Source organism: Sus scrofa, chromosome 10 (assembly GCF_000003025.6).
Source record: "Sus scrofa isolate TJ Tabasco breed Duroc chromosome 10, Sscrofa11.1, whole genome shotgun sequence".
Taxonomy (NCBI): Eukaryota; Metazoa; Chordata; class Mammalia; order Artiodactyla; family Suidae; genus Sus; species Sus scrofa.
Genome location: NC_010452.4, coordinates 50,256,722 through 50,273,889, shown reverse-complemented (window position 1 = coordinate 50,273,889; position 17,168 = coordinate 50,256,722). Strand labels below are relative to the sequence as shown.

The 17,168-nt window shown below is 43.3% G+C and overlaps 2 long non-coding RNA genes across 3 annotated transcripts in view; one reads left to right on the top strand and one right to left on the bottom strand.

Moving 5' to 3' along the window:
- The window catches only part of LOC102166141, a 124,100-nt gene that overhangs the window by 24,310 nt on the left and 82,622 nt on the right, over positions 1-17,168 (bottom strand). The window contains exon 4 of the long non-coding RNA XR_002336362.1: positions 1,090-1,197. This is a non-coding gene — a long non-coding RNA (uncharacterized LOC102166141). The remainder of the gene's footprint in view (positions 1-1,089; positions 1,198-17,168) is intronic.
- LOC102166227 lies at positions 4,993-11,508 on the top strand. Of its 2 annotated transcripts, XR_002336361.1 has the most exons (4): positions 4,993-5,114; positions 6,947-7,703; positions 7,841-8,035; positions 9,355-11,508. It is a non-coding gene; the product is annotated as an uncharacterized LOC102166227 (long non-coding RNA). The 2 variants fall into 2 exon arrangements; XR_001304295.2 differs by lacking the exon at positions 6,947-7,703 and having other exon boundaries at positions 4,997-5,114.

The following is a 17,168-nucleotide window of genomic DNA, read 5'->3' as shown; positions in this document are numbered from 1 at the left end:
TATTGTTCTTATGAGGAACATGACAACTGGCCACGCCTTGTAGATCACATCAGGAACACTAACATTCCTGGCAAAAGCCTGTGAATTACTAAGAGGCATCACAGCCATGGACAAAAATAAGTCATGGCAGGGTTTTTGCACGTATCTCATTATTTGAAAGCATGCACCATATGGTGCTTAGGAGACTCATGACAAAGCTCACTGAGTTTCTTAAAAGATTTCATGTTGCATAAAATCGATAAGATAATAACAGTCTCGATCTCATTATACTGAGATTCCATTTTTCTTTTCTTGAATATGTCATGTCAAGGATAGAGTGAATAAAGACAGAGAAAACAATCTTACAGTTACCAAAGGGGATAGTGAGGGCAGAAGGGAGAAAAAATTAGGATTATACATGTACATTACTATATATATAAAATAAACAACAAGGACCTACTGCATAGCACAGGAAACTATACTCAATATCATGTAATGAACTATGATAAAAAAGAATGAAAAAGAATATATATGTATAACTGAATCACTTTGCTGTATACTTAAAACTAACACAATACTGAACATTAACTACACTGAAATAAATAAATGAAGGTGCTATAAAAAAAGAATAGAGTGAATACAATGATATCAAGCATCTCAACAGCTGGGTAGTGAAATTAATCTTATAAGGGTGCCTCATTCACAACTATATATCATTATTATTTTTTAACGGAATAATTTTAAGGAATCCCAAGGGAGTATCATCAGGCTCACAATATTTTTTAACCAGAGAAATAGCACAGCACGGACTTTTAAAACTTTCCACAACTGTATCTCACCAATTCTCGCCTTTTGGGCATTGGATAGACCTAGAATTTCATTTCTTCTTTAAAAGACTCCTTATAAAGCAAGAGGAGGAGGAGAGTGCTAATAGTCAAAGTCTGGATGAAAATTAACCTTAAAAATCCTATAATTCTATATGAGGCATAATGCTATGTTTCTGAATTTATAACAACTTCCCTGGAGGTAATGCTTAAGAGGCTAGAATTTTCTTAGATTAAAGAATCCTTTGAGGCAGCTCTGAGAAAATCAAGTATCTGAATTACTTACCACTTCTCCTAAATACTGAAATCAAAATAGCCTTGAGCTTTAAGAAGATATTAGGAAACCATTCCCACAGGATTAACAGAGGCTGGTGATGAGCAGAAATTCTTGAGCCTGTTTTACAGAACAACAGATAAAGGAACAGCATGTTAAAAAAGCCCTCTTACTTGTAAACTGCCTTCACTGATTAAGCTCGCTTTAGCTATTTCTTTCTTTTCTTTTTTCCCCTCTTTAATTGCATACCCTCCAAGCTTCACATAGCCTGTGTAATTTATCACAGACTCCTTAACCACCTCTACAGATAACACCTCTGATGTATGGGTTGCTATAGTAATGAGGGCTTAGGTTGTTTTTTTAGGAACGTGGACTCAGATCTTGTCCACTTGAGACTAAGACCAGTTGGGACCACCAACCCTAAAACCAGGCTTTGCACAGATGTTCAGACGACATCAGAGGACCAAAAACCTCCACCCGCAGGTCATGTTAAGCACCTCCATTTTTGAAGTCATCCCATGAAGAAGCATGTAACCCAGATACACCTGTGCAGAACACCAATTACCTCACCTTTTCCCGATCTCCAATCACCTTTCCTCGTGCCTAAGACCACCTTGCTTCCTTATCCCATAAAAACCTTAAGCCCCTCAGCTTCAGGGAGGCAGATCTGAGACTTGTTCTCCCATCTCCTTGGTTGGTTGCCTGGTAAACGAACTTTTGTCTCTACTGCAAACCTCAGTCTATCAGTGTCTAGTTTGCTGTGCATCCAGAAAACAAAACTGGTCGGGTAACAATTCTACATAATGCAACATTTAGGGGAAAAAAGTACATCAGTGTGTCTCTAACCAGAGACATAAGCAAAATGAATCAGCTCTGGGTGCCATTCTACAGGGTAGGAATTACATACCCTGTCTAGTCAGGACACTCCAATAGTGATCATGTGTGCCACCTAGGTCTTCCTCATTTATTTAGTGTTCCTCCAAAATATCTTTGGTTGAAAACTAAATACGGAACTTCATCCCACTACTGAGGAGCACTTTACCCTGAGGTGGGCCTTTGTGTTCCACCCCCATGTCCACTATGGCTGTGGTGATATACCGTCTACTTTTAATTGTTTCTTTCTTCTTCTTTTTTTTTTGTCTTTTTAGGGCCATTCCCATGGCATATGGCATTTCCCAGGCTAGGGGTCTAATTGAAGCTGTAGCCGCTGGCGTACACCACAGCCACAGCAACGTGGGATCTGAGCCTAGTCTGCGAGCTACACCACAGCTCACGGCAACGCCCCCACTGAGCGAGGCCAGGGATCGAACCTGTGTCCTCATGGATGCTAGTCAGATTTGTTTCCCATGAGTCATGACGGGAACTCCTAATTGTTTCTTATAAATATGTTTATTTATCTTGATGTAGTGACAAAATATTTAGAGACCTGAGCAATTTCTTTCCCTGGAATAATTTCCCCCTAAAACCAGAAACATTTGTCAAGACAAGGAAGGTACAAGCTAACTGTAGAAAACCATAATGGCCTTATAAGTTACTTAAGTAGTTATATGCTTTAAGTAGGGTTGGGAAGGAGGAGGTTGGAGTGGGGAATCTTTGAAAATGGCATGGCAGCCTCCACCGATTCTGGGACCTCTGGTCATACCAAGCAAGCTACTGTTCCCTATGAGACACAATGCATACCAAGTTAGCTCAGAGTGGCAATATTCAGTGCATTATATTCTATTTTTTGGCCCTAAATATCTGAGTTCCCTTTCAGTTTTTCTTAGAGCAGAAATCCCTGGTGGTCTAGTGATTAAAGATTGGATGTTGTCACTGCTGTGGCTTGGGTTTGAGCCCTGACCTGGGAACTTCTGCATGCCTGTGGCATGGCTGAAAAAAAAAAAAAAGCTAAAAGATTATGGAGGAAAACCACCACTCTAGGCTCTTGGCTACAAAATAATGGCTGAGGTGGGATTAAAATATGTGTGTGATCAGATTTTTAATAACCTTTACTTACAATGGTACTTAAAGTGATTAAGTACAAGGTAACTTTTCTCATTTTAATGAAAGAACTGAGGATATTTGAAACAAAATATGGTAAGGAGGGTATAGAGGGGACCAGATGGATATGTTCAATAGGAAAGATCTGTCTCATGGCAAAGGGATCTGACTCACCTTCAAGGATGTAGGGTTGCTAAGGACAGAGTGAGAACCAATGAGCAGATGTCATTATAGTGGAGGATTTTTAGCTCAAAATATGGATGAACTTTCTGCCAAGTCAAGCTATCTGAAGTCGACTGAACTGAATGATTACTCTCCAAGGACCTTGTAAGGAGAATTTAGGCACAGGTGGAGATAGCCTCTAAGATTTCTTCCAAACAATGTTTGGGGATCCTATTATTTGAAATCTAAATAATACGTGCTCGGAGTTCCCGTCGTGGCTCAGCATAAACGAATCTGACTAGCATCCATGAGGATGCAGGTTTGATCCTTGGCTTCACTCAGTGGGTTAAGGATCTGGCATTGCTGTGGCTGTGGAGTAGGCTAGCGGCTACAGCTCCAATTTGACCCTGAGCCCAGGAATCTCCATATGCCGTGGGTATGGCCCTAAAAAAAAAAAAAAAAAAAAAAAAAAAAAAAAAAAAAAAAAGAAAGAAAGAAAAAGAAATAATACTTGCTCTCTGCTAAATTTCCCTCTGAACTGATTTCTTTCAAAATCTGGGCCAGAGATCAATTTCATGGCTCTTAGAATACTTTTTCTTCAGCATATCCTAGAGAGCCTTGAGTGTGCTACTCAGAAGACCAGAGGATTCCAGACTAAATGTGACTTAGCCAGAAGCTTCTCTGAATGGCTCAAAGGAGACAAGATAGATCCTTGGCCCAGGAATGTCAATGTCGTTCATTACATTAACATTCAAAAGGGAAAATTAAAGATGAGGAAGAAATAGGTGTGAACTCAAAATCTTATGTTGTTTTGTCCAAAAAAATCTTATATTGTTTCATCACTAAGGCAGGTGGCAGATGAACACATAATGTAATTAGAAATAGTTTAACAGTCTCTAATATTGTTGGAATGTCTATTTTTCCACAGTATTGTCTCATTTCATTGAAAAAACAAACAGGGTAGTTATTAGGCTCATTTCTTCAGCACAGAGGTGTTCATCATTACCCAAGCATGAACAACCAGTAAATGGCATGGCCAGGATCCCAACTCAGATCTGCCCCCCACTCCCACAGCCTTAACTACCGTCTCAGAGGAGACTGGGCCCTCCCAAGCACTGTGGATGCCTACAGTCCAGGTACCCCTGAATCAGGTTCTCTGTGAAAGAGCCTGAAAAGACAGCACCAATCCTGGATAACACAATCTCAGAACTATTTTGAACTTTGGAAACAATTGATGTCACCTATGTATGGACAAGAATGCATAAGGAGGAACTGAAGAAATTAGTAATCTGGGATTATTTGAATTGCATGGAAGAACTTTGAGGGAATGGACCAATATCACACATGGGCAAAGGTGTACTATTCAATGGTATTTAGTAATATAATGGTCTTTATTTTTTCTGAGGACAAAATGGAGACACTTTTATGAAAAAATGGTCTAAGTCCAATATGAGGAATAAATTCCTGGAAGAGAAAACTGTAAAATTTAGGAATAGATTACCAAGCAAAGTTGCAACTTAAAAAATTATTCACCTCTATGTAGAGACTAATTTTTGCTGTGAATGCAGGAATGACTATATGATACTCTAAAACATTCAGCTGAGAAAAAAAGTCAGCTTAATTATTGTTTGTTATCATGTGCTCTTAAAAAATATATATACTTTTTTTCTTTCAAACTAGTTACTGAAAAGAAAACTAGGATCCAGCTCACTTTTTCCAAATGACTGTGCTGTGACATCAACGGCACATTACAAAGCAATGTGTGTTCACAGTTTAGGTCTTTACACTTTGGTTGGCCAATTTCTGAGCTGGAAGACTAAAGAGAGGTTATTGGGTTGAGCTGCCTGCTGCCTCTTGCTGCTTTTGGATCATGGATCCTGGGGCTCGGATAAAAGGTATGATTCTCTCCAGCTCGTGTGCTAAGCCTGTGTGAGTGAGGGTCGGCAATGTGCCTGGCTTTGCCAGCAACACAGATAAATCAACACTTAAACCTTTGGGAAGCCATTGAATACGTAATGTTCCCTTGATTCAATGATTCTTTCATTCCAGGACAGATAAAACACTAAGTAGCTTTCCAACATGAAATTTGGATGTCACCCAATCCCTTGGAAGAGCTGACAAATCTGCCCCCTGGGAATTGGTCAACACAAAGAAAGCAAGATCTACAGGAGGCCTCTCGCTTGTGGTGGTGTGTCCAGAGGCTTTTCCTGATGTGCTCTCTGAGTTGGGTCTTTGTTTCCCTGCCTGTTAAAACGACGTCAATGAGGTCACACCTACAAAAGCACTTGGTAACAGCCAGATCCAAGAGACATGTTATGTTAGGTGCTGGTAAAATTACTGAATTTCCCATTGATGGGGCATCATTTTACAATTCTGATCAGATACATACCGATGAAAAACTGTCTTCCAATTTAATAATAACTCCCAATTACAGGGCCTTTACTATGTGCCAGGTACTGAGCTAAGCTCATTAAAATACAAAATCTTGTTTAAAGTAGTATCTCTAATAATAAGTTTATTTATATTTATTATTAAGTTATATGTGAGAAAGCCAAGGTTTCAAAAAGTGAATGATTTGCTCCATGTTATAAAGCTTGGACGAGTTAGCAGGCATCTGGCCCACATTTGTCTGATTTGTCACATGAGAATTCTATTGATTTAACTTTATCTCCTGTACTTCCAAAAAGGAAGGACTCTCATTCTGGTGAAGGTGGGAATGGCTTTCAGTGAATGTCTACAGTAGCCTCTGCCCAGCCAAGGTCCTACTCTGGGCATCAGGCCATGGCCTGAGACTTGCCTGTTCAGTGGATGCTGTGGTGGCCCATCCAGACCCTCTTTACCAGCCACTGAGCCCATCCTGTAGCTGCTGCAACTCACAGCTGCCCCAGTTCTGGAGACTTCTCCACTCCCTCTGCCCCAGCCAACTTGCGATCCTTGTGGAGCCTCCCCACCCACCCTGACTGACCTAACAGACCTGCTGTACCTTAACAGCAGCAGATGGTGGGCAGGCACAGGCCAGCCTCCTCACCTAAAGGTGGCGCCTAATTTAGGTGCAATTTGTGCTCTAGGGTGTCCCGCTGGGAGCCATACTGAAGCTGGTCTCCATCTACGACTATGTTCTTGCTTAGCCTTTCCCCCAGGACCTCCAGACCCACTCTTTTCTCTTATTCCCCTGTCCTGAGAGCACACGCCAGGAAGTCACAGAAGCAAGAATCCCCCTTTTAGGCTTTGCTTCTAGGAAAAGTGAGCTAAGACAATTGGGCTATGTTGAGTTTTTCTATGACATATTCCTTACCTCTTCTTCAAAAAATTCCATGCTTTTTAAGCCTTCATTTAAAGACATTTTCTCTCTGAGCTTATTTAGGTTATTTCTGCTGCTGTCTGAAATGAATTCTGGTTTCTTCCTTTTCATCTGGGGTGGGGGGGGGAGCAGACCATTGTAACAGTGAAATTGTGAGATCATGGACATTTGCTGCCATCAAGGATCTGCTGGGAAGCAGCTGTTTCTGCCATCTAATTATTGAGAGAGGAAATGGCTTAATATTATCTATTTGGGTCCCTGATTCTTGTCATACATTTACAAAATTGTTGAGATCCCTTCTCGACAATCCACCACATAGCCCCTATTTGGTGTAAAATCACCACAGCCCTAATTCCCCAGGGCTGCCAGGCATACAAAGGTCTTTTTTCCTCTCAGGGTGTCTAAAATGCTGTTTTCTTCCCTCAGGGAAAACACCCTCGCTGCACACTGGTTCCTCCATCAGCCTCCAAAGGAGCCTGTGATAACCGCATTGAGGCACTATGACTTGGCTCTTACGTGGGACCCTGAAGCAACCACAGCACAGCAATTCTTTGAGCTGAAGAAATGAATACATAAAATAAAAAGGCACTTTCCAAAGGGACCAATCTTACAATCTGAAAGAAAAGCTTCTCTGATAAACGGGCACAATATTGGCTGTTGAGGGAAAGTATCTGTTTGGGGAAACTGCCAAAAGGATTAGGCATTCAGTTTCCGCCAGTTAATCATTTACAATTATGAGTCCAGGCAGATCAATAAGATCCACCACAAAGAGATAAGAAAGTTGGAGAGCAACAGAGGAACCATTTACAAGTGCAAAGTCTAGAGATGAGTCCACGTGGCCAATGCAATGGCTCTCATGGTTCCGCTGTCCCCACTGGGGGCCATGGCTTGAAGGCAGGGTGAGGACAACAGGGAATGGGATTTCGGATTCATCACTGGAGGGCGCCAAGTTCTTACCAAGTAGCTGGGCTTTCAGGCGCTTTGGGCGGAACTCTTTGTCTTCTACAACTTTCTATGTTTTTTTGCTCATTACTTATAATCTTGGATTGATCTTTTTAGCTTCACAAATCTTTCCATTGGTAAAGCCATTATTTAGTCTGCATATTTTCGTCACCTACCTTCCCTTCCCCATTCACTTTCAGACCCTGACAACCTTTTCTCATTCCATGGAGCCCTTCTCCAGGTAAGATACTGTTCAAGCAGCTGGCACACTTGTTGTTGAGATTCGCATAGTTCACTAGATAAATCCCAGGTACTCCTTCACCTGTTTACTGATGGTCCTAATCAGCCATTCTCGTTTTCTTGCCTCTTTCTCTCCAGATCATTTTCCTTCAAGACACTGCCTCTCTGGATTGCCTGTTAGCCTAGCAAAAATCTTGGAAGGAAATTAGCTCAAAGAAGGACTTCCTGTATCTATCTGGAAGAGATACCTCTAAGCTTTCTTTCAAATAGTAATAAATGCTTGAAATGCGCCCTCATCCAGGTAGAAATTTCCTGCTGACATCACTTTACCAGGTAATGTTCCTTTTCTTCCCTGCTAAACATATTCACTTCATGGTACACAATACAAATGTCTTTCTATATATCAAACACGCCCCATCACAGACACCTGTAAATGACCAAATGAGTTCTGTGAAGGACAGAAAGCCATTTAGAGCTTATTAAACATTATTTGGGCCATTTACAATCAATGCGAATTGAGCTGAGCAGAGTCAAAATAAAACTTGAAATGGTAACTAATTTTTCCGGTTCTCTTTACCTTGCAGAACCATCAAAACAAAGATCTCAAAGTCCATGTATTAATCTGTCTCTAATTGAAGGCCTTGTTTTCTCTAGGCAAGATCTTCAATAATGTCATTCTTTTTTCCTGACTTCTGACCCAGGAGAACAGTGATTGGCTGGGCCCAGCACTGCCCTCCTCCCAGGGAGGCAGGTGGAATGAGGCCTTAATGTCCTACTACCACCGTGGTGGTAGGAAAAAGATTGTTTCTCAATTTTTCCTTCTCATCCCCCGACTCTCTCCCCACCCCTCCCTGCATGCCTGCCCCTGCCTTCTCCTGCCAACCATTTCTTGCTCTTGGTTAACTGTTTAAACCTCCCCCCCTTTTTGGGATAATTACAAAAGGCAAACTATCACTTTTCTTGGGAATAGTGATAGATACAAATAAACTGTGATTATAAAATTAATACATATTCACGTTAACAGGATTTTTTTTTTTGAAAATACAAGAAATTAGATGAAATATAAGTTCCTCTGTAACTCTACCTTTCAGAGATACGGATCTCAGAATTTTGATGCCTCTGCTTTTTTTTTTTTTTAAATTAAAAAATTGAGATAATGTAGCTCCTGCTGTGGCTCAGTGGGTTAAGAACCTGACCCAGTATTTGTGAGGATGCCTGGCCTCGCTTAGTGGGTTAAGGATCTGGTATTGCCATGGCAGTTGTGACTCCGATTCGACCCTTAGCCCAGGAACTTCCATATGCTGTAGGTGTGGCCATAAAAAGAAAAAAAAAATTGAGATCACTTTTTAATATCAGATCTCCACTTAACACTATTTGGCAATCATTTCTTATGTCATTAAAATTATTACTGGAGTTCCCACTGTGCAACAGGATTGGCAGTGTCTCTGCAGCGCCAGGATGCAGGTTTGGTCCTTGGTCTGGCACGGTGGATTGAAGAATCCAGCGTTGCCATAGCTGCAGTATAGATTGCAGCTGTGGCTTGGATCTGATTCCTGGCCCGGGAAGTCCATATGCCTTGAGGCAGCCAAAAATAAAAATAAAATAATTATTAAAGCATGGTTTAATTTTTTTTTTTTTTTTTTTTCCTGCAGCTATAGCAAGAGGAAGAGTTCCTGAGCCAGGAATCACCTGTGCCACAGCAGTGACAATGCTGGGATCCTTAACCCACTGAGCCACCTGGGGCCTCCTAAAGCATGATTTTAAAGTTGTCATCATATCACATCCTGTGGCTTCATCATTGTTCATTCTTCTATTCCCTCGGTATGGGGCAACTAGTCTCCTTATGATTTTGCTACTGTAAATAATACTATAACATACTTTCCCCTCATACATCTGTGGCGTTTTAATAGGGGACATTTGAAGACTCCCAAGAAATGTCTCTTTAACACAAAACTGCAGAAATCGGTTACAGGAGGAGTTATAATTTTGAAGGAAAAAGACTTTTGCTTCACTTGCCTGCTAAAAAGGTGAACTACCTTTGTGTGTGGCTGAGGTCAGAGATGGATGAAGCAACTGCTAGGTGATCACCGAGGTAGGAGGAAAGAGGGGTGAGAAAGCTGACCAGTCTTCAACTAGTAAATGGAGATCACAGGCTTCCTATCTTCCACTTTCCACCTATCATTCCAAAACGGAAGTAAGGCTGGCCCCTCGTGTGTGTTCATGTCCACTCTTCCCATTGTCTGACTTGAGACACACACTGTATAAACCCTCGATGACAGGCTGCTAAAGGAAGAGCTAAACCCATGAATTAAGAGTTCCTCAAAGAGAGGTGTGGCTGAGGCAGAAGTGACAGCTTCATCCCCTCCCAGCTTCCATTGTTCCTGAGTACTCAGTAGATGTACTTAGTACTTAGTAGATGTACTTAGTACTTCAGATGACTGCTGTTGGGCAAGTTCTTCCCAGTAGAAATCTGCAGAAGGACCCTGCCTCCCCCTAGTGGATGTTAGCGCGAGGTGAACAGGCGGATTCTCCTGCAAGGTCCAGAAGCCAAGAATCGTGTCCTTACATGCCCTCCTGAGATAATGGAAGCTGTGTTTCTGGAGGAGACTCCTCCCACTCCATAGAAGCTCTTGTCTTTCGCCAGCCATCTGTGTCTACTGCTGCCACAAGACAAGACATCAGGGGATGTTTTCTCCTTCAGGGCACTATCCCAGGCTCTTTTCTTTTTTAAATTACTTCAGCAATCTACTGGTTGTGCTTCTTTTTCACCAGTGTTAGAAACTTCTGTCCAGATTCACTTTATGCTGTGTCATGAGGCGTTGCTAATACAAACAGAGGCCAGAAGAAAGCAGCTGGGAGCCCGAGAATATTCAGATAAATTATTGGAAAGTATCATAAAGTCACTTCCTTTTGCTTTCTTGTAAATGTGAAATTTTAGGAACATTCAGAAAAACAGAAGAGAATATTTACAAGAGTTACCAGCAAATCCTCTACTTAAGGCTACGTCCAAAGACTCTACGATATTATTTCCGGAGCTTAGCCAGGCCCCTCAGATAACCACGTTGCTATTTTCAGAATGAAGTGAGAAGCGTTCATAAATGAATTGTCTAAACCCTTTATTGATCTCTTGACGAGCTTATAAAGAAGTCTAGCTGTAGCCAGAGGAGGGGACTGGCTCCTGTAGAGAACTTCCTTCCTCCCTCCCTCCTTGCCTCCCACCTGCTTACCTACCTCCCACCTCCCTACCTAGCTCTCTACCAAACTAGCTATTTGCTTCCCTCTCTTCCTTCCTGCCTACCTACCTACAGCAAACTGCTCGTGCTCGAAAGCTGGGTCTAGGTTTTCTTACTTGCAAAATCAGAAGACTGAATTCGATGAGATGTAAGCAGCTCTTCCAGTTATAACTGGAATGAAAAAACAGCACTGGGCCTCCTCTTAGAGAGGAATCTACGAGAAGGTTCCTTCTCTCTGTCCACTATCATCATGGTTTGCTCATGATCTAAGGTGAGTTCCAACAGCAATGCAGGAACTATTTCCTTTTTCTAATTCTTCGCTCAAGTTCCCCTGGATAGTCCATCGCTTTTACAACCAGGGCATCTGAGCAACTCAGCCAGTGCTTGCTGACCAACAGGCAGCCTTCTAGGACTCAGTGCATCGTCACAGTGGCTGGAGAAAAATGTCCCCTATTTTATGGGAATCTTAAGACCAAGTCTGCTATACTCAAATTCTTTGCCTTTTATTTAAAGTGAGATCAGAGTGAACACTATAGCTCTGACCTGTGCAAATACAATAAGCACTTCAGTCCAGAAACAGTTTTACCTCTTTTATTAGGTTGGGTTTTCAGTTTGTGTTTGAAGAGGAGCTATTTATGTTCTTGCAAACAAAGTGCTGGAGGAATGGAATTTAAAGGATGTCCTTGAACGAATTCAGGGGGTTTTATTTCAAGAGGCTAATAAGCTGTGTATTAACCCTTCATCTTCTGGTGCATATCATCTCCACATTGCTCCCCTGATGCCTGGGAGAGATGAGTGGTCAGGCGGCCTTGAGAAAGTCACTCCCTCCGTGTGCTGGCTTGTGACTGGAAAATGAGAGGGCTGATGGTGACAGCCTGACCACAGGGAAGGAAAAGAAGTTCAAGATGCACAAGTCTGCTGTGGGAGAGATGGGGCCTACTGACAAAGACTCAGTTATTTGGCTCATTCGTGACTTGGTGTTTTCAGACCTTAGTCACAACTATCCTGGTGAAAGAATGCATGAGCTTAAAAAAAATAGAAGTAGCCTATCACAGCTTCGGTGTGCCTGATACAAAGTCAGAAGAGAGCTGCAGATTTTATCATAAAATCTGTCGGACAAAAGTGCAGTTAGCCAGGCGGGGTTAATTGGAACGCTCGCAGACCACTCTCCTGCCTCTTTAGTGTAGACAGTGGGCCCCGGGATTTCACCAAGTCACTTTGTTTTTAGCTTTCCCTCTACTAGCCAAAGCTTAGTCATTTGACATCTCTTACTTCTGGATTAGAGAAAGTAAGAAAAATATTTTATTTGGTCATTTGGTTACCTTTTTAAAAGTCTGACAGGAGAGACAGTTGAATCTGCTGTTAGAAAAGGGCAGATTCCCAAAATATCTGCACATGATGTTAATAGAGGCGACTCCAGAAAAAAGGTTTGTGCTCAAGTGAATTTAGTTAGCATTTCTCAGAGTGAACAAAGTAATCCCTGTTCTTACTGGAACCTCAGCTGACCCTGCTGCTGTGTCATCCCATGACTGGTGACAGAAGGAATGAGAGCCTCCTCGTGCCCCCTGGCACTTGGACTTGGTTGGAGTAAAGTGGCTGGTCAGTTGCGAGGGACTACATGTCTCCTGGTGAAATGACTGGATGCCAGTGTTGCAAAAATGGCTGCATTCAGAGTTGCAGGCACCCCATTATGCATTGTCCTCTGCAATCTCTGCTGCTGCTGCCAGGTAGCACTGGACAAGAGAGCCCTGCCCTGGGCCCCATGTTTAAGAAAACCCCTCTCTGGCTCACCTCCAAAGGGCCCTCCCCAAAGGGCAAGGAAGCTATGCCTGCCCAGAGCCCATGGCCCAACTTCTTTCTAGACCAGCGGCTTTCAGAATGTGGTCTCCCAAACAGCAGCATCACATCATCGAGGAATTTGTTAGAAATGCAGATTCTTGGACCCCAGTCAGAACTACTCCACCAGAAACTCTGAAGGATGGGACCAGCAATCCGCATCTGAGGAGCCTTCTTGGGGATTCTGCCTGCTAAAATTTGAAAGTTGCTGTTCTAATCTAGGCCAGTCTCTGGGGTCTAACACCCAGAGATTTCCTGCTCCAATGGCTCTCCAGGGCTTGCACAGGCCTCTTCATCAGGTTTGAGGATAGATGTGCCTCCAGTGGCCAAAAGCAGATCTTGGAGGAAGCTGGGAGACTGAACTTGAATCTGGTGGGCTGGGTTGTTCACGAGCATACTTCAAGTGTCTAAGTCATGTGAAAGGACATTTTTCAAAGTATGAGGTTAAAATATGCTTTATTTAACAGCCTGTTAATTTGATTTATAATGTTGAAATATTTAGTTATGTGGTAGATAGACTTTTTTTTTTTTTTTTTTTTTTTTTTGGCTTTTTGCCTTTTCTAGGGGCGCTCCTGCAGCATATGGAGATTCCCAGGCTAGGGGTCTAATCGGAGCTGTAGCTGCTGGCCTACGCCAGAGCTACAGCAACGCGGGATCTGAGCCTCGTCTGCAACCTACACCACAGCTCACGGCAACGCCAGATCCTCAACCCACTGAGCAAGGCCAGGCATCGAACTTGCAACCTCATGGTTCCTAGTCGGATTCGTTAACCACTGTGCCACGACGGGAACTCCGGGGCCTCTATTTTTTTACTCTTATTCTAGACTCTGCAAATGTTAGGGGTGGTCCTGCTGCTAAAAGTCTATTCTTTCATTTACTTGTTCATTCATTCATTCATTTACACATGAACTTATTTAAGGTCCAACTCTTCACTGATGTTCTCTCTTTAATGTGATGTTATCATCATACTTTTTTTTGCTTCTTTAGTCAGTTTCCTTCCCTTCACTGTTCAAATTTATAAAGGCTACTTTAAAGTCTTTTTCTGTTAATTCTACTGTTTGCTCTTCCAGTCTGTTTCTGTTGCCTGCCCAGGATCTGGGTCAAGACTTTCCTGCTTCTTTGTATGTCTCATAATTTTTTTGTTGGAAACTGGACATATTGTAGCCACTCTCCTACTTCCTCACTCCCCTGCCCCAGGGATTGTTATTGTTATTTGTCAGTTTAGAATTTTTGTGATTGGCTGGATTGTTTTGATGAACTTTCCTGCCCCCCCCACTCCTTCCCCCACCCTCACAGGGCTCTGATTTTGCTCCTTAGGGAAGCACAGCTTTGGGGGTGCCCAGGCACCCTGAGATGACTGGGTTGGGCAGAGCTTCTCCTTCCCTGACTGTGTCCAGCTGTGAGGCTCCACTACTGCTGGGTCACCTTAAGAGCATGGGGATAAGCCACCTGTGTACCTTCCTACTGCCCCAAATAACTTGGATTGCAAATCACGGTGCCTGGAAACATCTTTTTTATGTCTTAATGTCTTAAAGATTCTTTTCTTCCTCCCAAGAACCCCATAATAAAATGCAAAAATGAATAAGAAGCAAATACCTGTAAAACCTGCTAATGTGTTAGTTGAAAAAAAAATAGTACAAATTGTTGAACTCGGGGCTTTATGCGTATGATTGGGTTACGTAAGAGTATAGTTTGGGGACATTTTTCTCCCTCTGGGGACTTTTCACACCTGAACCTTTTCAAAGATTTTTTTTTTTTTTTTTTTTTTTTTTTTGCTGTGAGTAGATGAAGGTGGAAAAGCAAAGGTATGTTGCCCTTAGCAACGTGACTTGAGCTATCACAGTACCACTGAACAAAAAGAGCAACTTAATTAAAGGATCCAGACCTGCAGAGGAAGGCCCACCCACTCTGGCTCCAGGTACATTCAGAGGGTCTGCATCTGAAGACTGGAGTAGAAATTTGCCTTATATGTAGGTTGTCTAAGTAATTAATCCAACAGATGTTTTTGAAGTACCTTCTACATACAGTACAAATCAGAGCCTCTGTTCTCCTGAGATCATATTTTAGTTGGAGGTGTGCATGAGAGAGAGCGGTAGAGAAAGAGAGAAAGAGGAGAAAGAGGAGGAGGAGGGGAGAATTTCAGTGCAAAATGCTGTGAAGGAAGTATAATGAGATGAGTGAGTAGAGAAGGACTAGAGAGTGACGGGGTGGGAGCAGAGCTGGTCTGCAGTGGGTGCCCGGCTTCCATGGTCTGATTTCAGCGCCCTGGATTTCCCCACTGGCGTTACTGGCTTGACATCTGATGTGCATCACATTTTAACAAGCACCTCCACTATACAACAAAACCATTTTCAGTGATTACTGTAAAATCAAAAAAGAAATAATAACGCCCACAAAAGAAACACAATGGGATTTCTCTTGTTATAATACTCGACAATAAACTGCAGCAATAGCTTACAACTTTGATCAGCGAAAGTTTGTTTTTTTTTTTTTTTTTTTTTTTTTTTTAGGAAGAGGTATTTTTATCAATGACATTGTTTAAAATTGCTGGCAGAGGTGATAAAAAAGTAAACCAATTGTGGTCAGATTCTGATTGCTTTTTTTTTTTTTTGGTCTTGTTTTGCCTTTTCCAGGGCCGCTCCCGCGGCATATGGAGATTCCCAGGCTAGGGAATCTACGCCACAGCCACAACAACGCGGGATCTGAGCCGCATCTGCAACCTACACCACGGCTCATGGCAACACCAGATCCTTAACCCCTGAGCAAGGCCAGGGATCGAACCCGCAACCTCATGGTTCCTAGTCGGATTCATTAACCACTGAGCCATGATGGGAACTCCTCTTATTGCTTAAATTCTCTACAGACAAGACGTCACCTTATTGCCTGTATCCTGGTCTTAAGGGGTCCCACTGTTCTGCTCTGATTGGCCACTGGATTTTCCCCAAACTCTTCTCTCTCCCAATTACCCAGTGTTTAAAAGTCTCCAATTCCTTTCTCTAGATGGGTGAAAGGCTTTCAGAATGAGAATATTCTGGAGTAGTATCACTTGGGCCTCATGAAGATTTTCATTTTAATCTTCGTTTATCACAGCCTATCCTGGGGGTTGAGTCATTCATTCTTCCAAGCATTTACTCAATATGTTTAATCATCCTACAATATGGGCCAATGAATGTGGCTGGGCTATGTCCTCAGGGAACGCAGGGTCCCGTGGGAGACACAGACGCAGGAAGCAGCAGTTGACATTCAGCGTGAACAGGGCTGGGTGTCAGCTCCGTGAGGGGCTGACGGAGAGGGTGTTAATGGAGCAGAAACACCCCTGGGGAAGCGGGGAGCCAGGCTGCCGAGCAGCATCTTTACAGCCCACGCTTACAGCCAGAGGCGCTGTGACTGCGGGCTGTGCCTCCCTGCAGAGGTGGTTCTGCAGGCGATGAATATTCTGAAAAGCCTCATTTCCTCTGCTGTGGGTGCCAATGGGGAGGAGAGGGTCTCGTTAGCGTGGGGAGGAGGGAGAGACTGTGGGATGCTCTGGAGGAAAGGCAGGACCACCACTTCCTTCACAAACACCCCCATCCTGCCTGATGCCGTGACTCTCTTCGGGCCCTTGTTTCCTGACGGGGGCTTTGCTCTGAAACGTGGAATGAACCTCCTTCACATGAATTTCCCATTAATTAACACACTACTTCCTCTGTGTAGACAGCTGGCGAGAGTTCTGAGGTAACTGAACTCCTGCCAAACTGTCCATCTTGTGCCTGCTTTGCATAATGAGCCTTGTCTGAGGTCCGACTTGGGTAGAGAAACTGGTTCTGGGACACCCTCCCCCAGGAGCCGATTTTCTAAGCTCTGGTACGCAAATGGCTGATGGAGAGCATAACCCCTTCAGGGCGACGCCTGGAGCAGGAGCAAGGCGAGCTTACCTTGTTTTATGAGTCCTGGAGCTGTTTTCTTTGGGGAGGTTGGGGGAGATGCAGAGGAACTGGGTTTAAATCAGAAAAGCTTTGAGAAGATCTGTGACCAGTCATTTGAGGTCAGTGCTGGGCTGAACTCCTTGACCAGGAGCTCAGCCAGGAGGCTGTGGGCCAGGCTCATTAGCATCTGAAAGCAGGAGTGGGGGACTCGTCAGAAGCCTGGCTCCCCTCAGCTTCCAGAGTCTGGAAAAAGAAGCAGAGACTGTCAGACCTGCTTGCTCCTGCTCGCTTCCTCCTCCTCGTCTTAAAGCAAAAGGGAGCTGCCTCTTGGATAAAGGCCCTGGGGGCCAGTACAGAGGGATGGTGTGGGTGATGTGGAGAGGGGGACATTTTCTGAGCCTCATTATCATTCTCTGAAATACTGTTTTTTGGGTCCCTAAGGGCTCTCCCATGCTGAGGATTGGCCTTAAGGTTCAGTCCTGCCCTGAGGTG